Consider the following 8,608-nt stretch of genomic DNA (forward strand, 5'->3'; position numbering starts at 1 on the left):
CACCGTCTATGCTGTGCCACGTAGACCTGACAGTGGGCCCGTTTTGTCAGTTTCGTCATTAACATCGGGTCGGACGTGAATCAGTGGACCTTGCAACGTGTTAACCGTAGAGTGGTGGTTTTTTGAAACGATTTCGAATAGTGGTTGCTTTTTGAAACGACTGCCCGATATGTGGTGGTTTTTTGTAATTTTCTCCAGATAAAGAGTGAAACCGTTTTCCATTCAAGTGCAGACACAACATAGTGTTTTCCCTGGGTCAATGGATGTACTAAAAACCAACAGAGTTGCAGTTGGTTTGGTAGACACTACAGAATGCTTGGTCTAAGCATGGAATTGATTGGAATGGTAAACTGAGGATGCACTACCACTAAGGTGTATGGAATGTCAGGAAGTCACCATGCATAACAGATTAAGTGACTAACAATATACCGCCACTAGCAGTAGTACAGGGGGGAATAATGGGGATCAGAAGAACCAACCACATCAAACGGATTTACGCGGTCAAGAAACCTACATGCAAGGCCGCGCCGCAAGCATGATCCACACGCCGTCCCGAGATCCTCGACGGCGACAGTCGCCATCCAAGCAACGATGACCGGGTCTGCATTCCGTCAAGCAGGCTGAGCGCACTTCGCTACTGCCGAGACCGCAGCTTGGGCACGTGCCGTTCCCCACGGAGGCTCCCGAAGTCACCGGCGGCGGAAGCGAGCATGGAAATAACGACGTGGCCCGTATACGGTAGCGGTGGAGGTCTGGAGGAGGAGGCAGTTCCGACGAGAGCAGTGTAGAGTGGAGGGATGGTGCCTATGAAGCAGAAGGCCATGGAAACGGAAAAGGCTCCACTCCGTTGCTAAATAGGTGGGCTTTGGGCCAGGAAACGTAGCCTTCAGTCTGCATGGACCGTTTTCAGACCTTGTCATTCTGTATGGGCTCTATCGGTCTGTTTTGTACAGTACTACAGAAGAAGCCCAACAAATAATTCATGTCCCACGTATGGCAAAACCTCACCATAGTCTAGCTACAGCCCACTGGAAAAAAAAAACTTAAACACTGCTTCAAGCACGAAGTATGTTCACCACGACGAACCCTAATCACCCATGTAAACTTCTGCGCTATATGCCAAGGTGGCCAAGTAGGAACTTCATCCATGCCAAGGTGGCAGGCAACTTGGCGCTTAATAGATGTGTTCGCAACTACGAAGCACTACTTGAATATCATTATGGACTTAACGAGATCGAAACAACAATATCTAATAAAAAAAAATGTCATCTCCTGAAAGAGAGCTGTTGCAGGCCTACAGCCTATGAAACTGGAGAGACTCAAGTATGCCAAATTGGAAGCCAACCAACACTCGGTTAGATTTGAGGAGAAAAATAAACCAACTACCCCCAAAATAAATAACATAAATATCTTTATAAAAAAGACAAGATATTATTGCCCACTCAGTCTCTAAACCAAGCACATAAGCCACTAAAGACTAGTTTAGAAAGAGAATCTCGTGGCCTAACAACTGCAAGCACATATCATACTAAGTAGAACATATAAATAAGAAAATAACTAGAGTTAAAACAAAACAAAAATTGTGCATGTGAAATACAACAAAGAAGAGTGAACGGACTAGCAGTAAAAATACAATTAACCAAACAATGGTCATCACTGTCCAGAATAGCACTCAATAATTGCTGCCATGCCATAAAAAAAGACAGTAATAATATAGTCAAGTCGGTAAAAGCTCTGTGTGTCATGTCCTAACACATCGTATCTACCTGATCATAACGCAATTAAACAAGTGCATCATGTACCATTACCAATTCAATAATCACGAATCAAAGGGTGGCTACCAAAAGCAGCTATTTTTTTGGCGCAAGAGGGCTTGCGCTTTTCGATAGATAATTGCAGATTCGATAAATAATTGCAGATTTGCAGAGTGGCCTCAACCGAAACGTGCATGTTTTGGTGTGAACCAGGAAGCTGCTGCCTGCCTGAGGAGTGCACACAACATCAGTGTGGATCCTCTGACCCTTGACCCAAAACCTCCTCCTTCCTCCTCATGCTCTTTCCTGACCAGGTCCAGTCAGAATCAGGTTTTAACCATCTGGCTTTCATGCTAAAGCTTTGATCAGGAAAACCATGGAGAAGCAGCAGCAGCAGCAGCTCCGTTCCTCATGCAAGAAGTGCAGCAACAGATTCCCTGTACCTTTCCTTGGCTGTGCTCTTGTGGTGGTGCTGCTGCTCTCCATGGCCTCTCCAGTCAGTTCTTGCACGGAGCAGGAGAAGGGCTCCCTCCTGCAGTTCCATGCTGGGCTGTCACAGGACGGCGGCCTCTCGGCGTCATGGAAGCAAAACAGCACCGACTGCTGCGTGTGGGAAGGGGTCACCTGTGGCACGGATGGGACAGTCACCGATGTCTCGGTGGCTTCCAAGGGCCTTGAGGGGCACGTCTCGCCGTCCCTGGCCAACCTCGCCGGACTGCTGCGCCTCAACCTGTCCCACAACTCACTCTCTGGTGGCCTACCACTGGAGCTGGTGTCGTCCAGCAGCATCATTGTCCTCGACGTCAGCTTCAACCGCCTCAAGGAAGACATGCAAGAGGTGCCGTCTTTAACCTCTGTCCGGCCTCTGCAGGTACTGAACATCTCGAGCAACCTGTTTACAGGCCGGTTTCCATCGTCCACCACGTGGGGGTGATGAGCAACCTAGTCACCCTCAACGCCAGCAACAACAGCTTCACTGGGCAGATACCAAGCCATTTCTGCACAGGCTCACCATCGCTAGCCGTGGTTGCACTCTGCTACAACCAATTTACAGGTGGCATCCCTCCTGGACTTGGTAATTGCTCCATGCTCAGAGTGCTCAAGGCTGGACACAACAATCTCAGCGGGACTCTACCAAATGAACTCTTCGACGCTTCCTCCCTGGAGTACCTCTCACTTCCTGACAATGGTTTACATGGAGTGATCAATGGTGCACAAATAGTCAAGCTCAGAAATCTCGCTACTCTAGATCTTGGAGGGAACAATTTCAGCGGCAAGATTCCCAACTCAATTGGTCAGCTCAAGAGATTAGAGGAGCTCCGTCTGGACAACAACAACATGTCAGGGGAGCTGCCGTCAGCTCTGAGCAACTGCACAAATCTCATAACAATTGACCTCAAGAGCAACCACTTTGATGGAGAACTTACCAAGGTTAACTTCTCGAGCCTGCTCAATCTGAAGAGTTTAGATCTTCTGTACAACAAATTCACCGGCACAATTCCAGAAAGCATATACTCTTGCACCAAGCTGGCCGCACTGCGCATATCTGGCAACAACTTGTATGGGCAGCTTTCACCAAACATAGCCAGTTTGAAAACCCTTACTTTCCTATCACTTGGTTTCAACAATTTTACAAATATCACAAACACGATTCGGATACTCAAGAACTGTAGGAACCTCACTTCCTTGCTTATCGGAGGGACAAACTTTATGGGTGAATCCATGCCAGAAGATGAAATAGTTGATGGTTTTCAGAACCTTCAGGTTCTCTCCATAGCTGGTTGCTCATTGTCAGGAAACATACCCCTTTGGCTATCAAAGCTGTCAAAGTTGGAGATGCTGTTTTTGCAAAATAACCAACTCAGTGGACCAATACCAGGCTGGATCAATAGCCTAAACTTACTTTTCCACCTAGACATATCAAATAATAGCCTTACAGGCGAAATTCCAAGAGCCTTAATGGAGATGTCAATGCTAAATTCAGAAAAGACAAAGGCACCACGTTTGGACCCAAGAGCCTTTGAGCTGCCTGTTTATGCAACTCCATCACGTCAATATCGTATATCAAGTGCTTTCCCTAAAGTGCTGAATCTGGGAAATAATAACTTCACTGGTGTGATCCCGGAGGAGATTGGTCAGTTGAACTCACTTGGTATACTGAACTTCAGCTCCAACAGCTTATCAGGAGAAATACCACAGCAGCTCTGCAACCTGACAAATCTGTGGGTGCTCGACTTGTCTAGCAACAATCTTACAGGCATTATCCCATCAGCACTGAAGAACCTGCACTTCCTTTCAGCATTCAACGTTTCCCACAATGACCTCGAAGGCCCAATTCCAGATGGAGTCCAGCTTGGTACATTCCTAAGTTCTAGCTTTGAAGGGAATCCAAAGTTGTGTGGCCGTATTCTCCATCGCAATTGTGGTTCAGCAGGAAGATCGTCAGGCTCTAAAAAACACTGGAGCAAGAAATCCATTTTTGCAATTACGTTTGGTGTGTTCTTTGGTGGAACCGCTACTCTTTCCGTGCTCGGGTGTCTCCTTGCAACAATCAAGCACAGGAGCAGCAACAGTGGAGATGTGGAAATATATTCAATTGAGACTGGTTCAGAAGAATCATTAGTGATAGTGCCACGAGGAAAGGGAGAAGACAGTAACCTCACATTCGCTGACATCGTGAAGTCTACAAATAACTTTCACCAGGAGAACATCATCGGATGCGGAGGCTATGGACTGGTCTATAGGGCTGATTTACCTGATGGCTCTAAGCTGGCCATCAAGAAGCTTAATGATGCTATGTGTCTGATGGACAGGGAATTCACTGCAGAGGTTGATGCACTCTCAATGGCACAGCATGACAACCTTGTACCACTCTGGGGTTACAGCATACAGGGAGATTCAAGATTCCTCATATATCCTTACATGGAGAATGGCAGCCTGGATGATTGGCTTCACAACAGCGATGGTGATGCCAACTTGTTTCTTGACTGGCCGACACGGCTCAAGATCGCACAAGGAGCAAGCCGGGGCCTTTCTTATATCCATGGTGTCTGCAAGCCTCACATTGTCCACCGTGACATCAAGTCCAGCAACATCCTGCTTGACAGAGAATTCAAAGCTTATGTCGCAGATTTTGGGCTCTCCAGATTGATTGACAGTAAAACCCATTTCACAACTGAGTTAGTTGGTACTCTGGGCTACATTCCGCCTGAGTATGGGCAAGGATGGGTTGCTACACTGAGAGGTGACATGTACAGTTTTGGCATGGTCCTGCTTGAGCTGCTCACGGGAAGACGGCCTGTCCTGGTCTTGTCCTCATCAAAAGAACTCGTCAACTGGGTACAGGATATGATATCAGAAGGGAAGCAGCTTGAGGTCCTGGATCCTACACTTCAGGGTAAAGGGTATGAAGACCAGATGATGAAGGTGCTTGAAGCAGCTTGCAAGTGCATCAGCCGTAATCCTTCCATGAGACCAACAATACAGGAATTAGTCTCCTTCCTGGAGAGTGTAGACACCAAACTGCAGATGCAAAATTCAGTTAAGATAGAATGCTGCTATACATGATTATGTTGTAGTCCAGCACACATAGCAGATGTAGGTCCATACAATTACTACTGAAAGATCTTACAGTTATTTTGACAAAGCTTCTGACAGATTACCCCCTCCCTTCAATTGTATTCCATATTATGGTAAACAAGTGTACATATTATAACTATTTACACAGTTCATCCCATCACGTTCCTTAAGAATTCCACACTGTGGAGAGTTGAGGTGCAAAATCAGTACACGTTATGGGGCTTCGACTGTGTGGGGGAAAATTACCCTTCTAATGAAGCAGTACTAACTCAATGCTATGACAAGCATACACTCGGAACTCATTGACTCATATACATGCTTCCGAAACAGCACATAAAATGAAAATAGAAGTAAAAATTAAGAGGACACCAAATTTCCACCAAATGTTAAGGTTCATATTAAGGCCTGGGTCTGTAAAAAGTAAAAACATCAACATTAGGCCAAGAAGCTGACCAACTGACCCTGCTATGGCATTTTTCTGAATCGAAGTCCACGTGGGAGTTTGCTCCTATACTTTTCTACCTAAAAAGTTTGTTAGCTTGGTCTGGGCTAATTCTTGAGCAGGCGCCAGGTGGGCGATCTGCGATGGATAATCATGGAGGCCAGCATCCGGAACCACAAATCTCCCACGCCACAACGCGCAATCAGCGTCTACAAGCAAGATTAACGAAATATAGGAGATGGAGCGGCGATCGCTGACCTCCGCTCTCTACGCGGTGCTCGGGTAAAAGATGGCGGCGGCCGCCGTTCGCCGGTTCCGGCTTGTGGGGGTTCATCTGGCGGCGCGAGAGAGACAGAGACGCAGGCATCGAGAAAGGCTGGCCCAGTGGCCACAGCAGCACGGCCCAAAATAGGCAATCTGCCGGTGGCACTGCCACAGTTCATTTTTTCCCCTTTAGGAAGTTGTGTGCTGAAGGTTTCAAGTTCAAGTCATCTGCAAACTTGAATTTGAAACGTTCATGAATTTTATGTGGCGGAATATTCACCATATATATTGTGATGGTAAAGCAATCAACAGGTATAGTCCATTGTTGTTGAATGCATAAGAAAAAAAACATGACAAATGATGTGTTAGCATCCCAGGCTCAGCTCCACACACTCGTGTTGCGTTCCAAACATTTGGCACATTCAACTCAGCCCACAAGATGGCTACTCTCCCTTATAAGCTGCTTGTCGCCCCTCCCGCTAGCAAGGTGGGACTAAAGTCACTGACCACATCCCTCTTCTCGAAATAGGCTTTTGCCCCGCTTTATAAATAAAGCCTCAACGACCGAACTGATAGAAGGTGGAGAAGAGAACCTTTTTACAAAGCAGATCAAAGAAAACACACACAAAAAACACAGAAACCCAAACTTGCCACTGAGGACATTGGCATGAAATCGAGTTCAATCGGGACTCCACGACGATGCACTGCGCCACCATCGTCGAGACCGCGAGGTATGGGGTATTCACCCGGAGTTGTACCGCGGGGCGGATACCCACAACGACGCCCCCAAGAAGGTTACAAGACCCGCAGGCATCGCCGCCGTTGGCACCGAGGCGCTGAGCTTTCACCCGGAAGCATCAGCACACCACACCCGAGAACTCAGCCGCCCGATGTCCCCAAGTTAGGCCTCCGAAACACGATCTGAGAGTTGCCAAAGCCGAAGCGCCATCAACACTAGGATCCCCCACCGTCTGCTCCTCGCCATCCCCATGACCGAAGAAGGAGACCACCACCATCACCACGTTGCCCGCCGTAGAGCCACACCACATCCCTATAGGAAGCCCCCTAGGCGGGCATGGCGATGTTGGCTCCGATACCACTATTAGCGTCCTAGGCCCAGCTTCACACTCGTGTTGCGTTTCCGGCGTGTTCGGCGCATCTAGCCCAGCCCACAAGCGAGAGCCCTCTCCATCCCAAAAGATTGTCCTGGTGTGAGGATGGCTACTCCCCTTGATAAGCAGTCGCAACCCCTCACACTAGTGAGGTGGGACTAAAGACAGTGGCAACGCTTGGTACCTAACATCGATGTTAGGGTTGTCGTTGGCGCCGGTGGAGGTTGCTCAAGTTTAGTCCCAGCTCGCTTACATGAGGAGGCTGTGACCAGCTTATAAGGGAGAGTTTTGATCTTCCCTTCAGTCTAGGCTTTTGGGATGGAGTAGGCCGCATGCGCATAAACATCTGAATTGGGTGAGTGTTGGCTAAACCTGAGTATAGCTAACATCAAGCATCGTCATGCCTTCCTAGGACTTTCCGAGGGATGTGATGTTAGGGCTGCTTATGGCGTCGGTGGAGGCTGCTCAAGTGTAGTCCTAACTCGCTTACGGAAAGAGGCTGTGACCATCTTATAAGGAAGAGCTTTCCTCCTCCCTTCGGTCCGGACTTTTGGGATGGAATGGGCTTTTCTAAAGCTGAGTGGACGCTAACATGAAATATAGTCTTGGTACCATGGGAAAAATATACGTCCTCATTTATCCGTTGACAAGGTTCCAGAAGGTGATTGTCCACCAGACAACAAACTCTTTTGGTGCTCTACTGTCTTACAGCGTTGACATATTCTCATTGATGTATACTCCCTCTATTTTAAAATAAATATCGTATATTTGTCTAGAATTACATGTATCTACACACGTTGAAGTATATGTATCTAGAAAAATCTGCGTCTTACCCTATGTTTTAAAGAAAGGAAGCCCTGCTCTCCTTTTCTTTTCTTTGACTGATAGCTCACAGGAGGCCCTGTTCGTCATTTCACAAGCCACCCTCGGACAAGAGCAAGCAGCGTGGAGCCAGTCAAGTTGACATTTAACAACTAGCTAGCCCAATAACAACTTGCCAGGATACTCACATCGATCAGATCCGATAGGCTATTTGCAAAGTAAACAATTGCGACTATTATGCATTATCTGTAAATCCTTTAGTCCGTGCAATTTTGAGCGCCAGCTCATTGCACAGGATATTGTATCAGCCAATGGTACCGACCACTCACTTATCATATCAACAATAATTGTCCGTTTTAAACTACAAACATGCTTACTTCATACATATCTTAATCTAGAAATGCAAAGGAATGCAGCTCATGGTAGTCCTGTAGCTAGCCTGTAGGGGATCCGAAGTTCCAAAAAAGGGCTTTTGAGCCTCTTCTCTATGAAATAGAGAGAGGCAACATCTCCATTAATCTGTTCCTGTCGTCTTGCCCTCCCACTTGCTCTTCTCCGAAATCATGTTCACATGTTGCCTTCCACTTGCTCTTCTTCTCCAAAAATCATGTTCACATAATGGACCTCCACTTGCT

General features: G+C 47.1%; 1 pseudogene; it reads left to right on the forward strand.

The window, feature by feature from the left end:
• The first annotated feature begins 2,130 nt into the window (after positions 1-2,130).
• LOC124689662 lies at positions 2,131-5,321 on the forward strand (annotated as a pseudogene).
• The last annotated feature ends 3,287 nt before the right edge of the window (positions 5,322-8,608 follow it).

Source organism: Lolium rigidum, chromosome 2 (genome assembly GCF_022539505.1).
Source record: "Lolium rigidum isolate FL_2022 chromosome 2, APGP_CSIRO_Lrig_0.1, whole genome shotgun sequence".
Lineage (NCBI taxonomy): Eukaryota > Viridiplantae > Streptophyta > Magnoliopsida > Poales > Poaceae > Lolium > Lolium rigidum.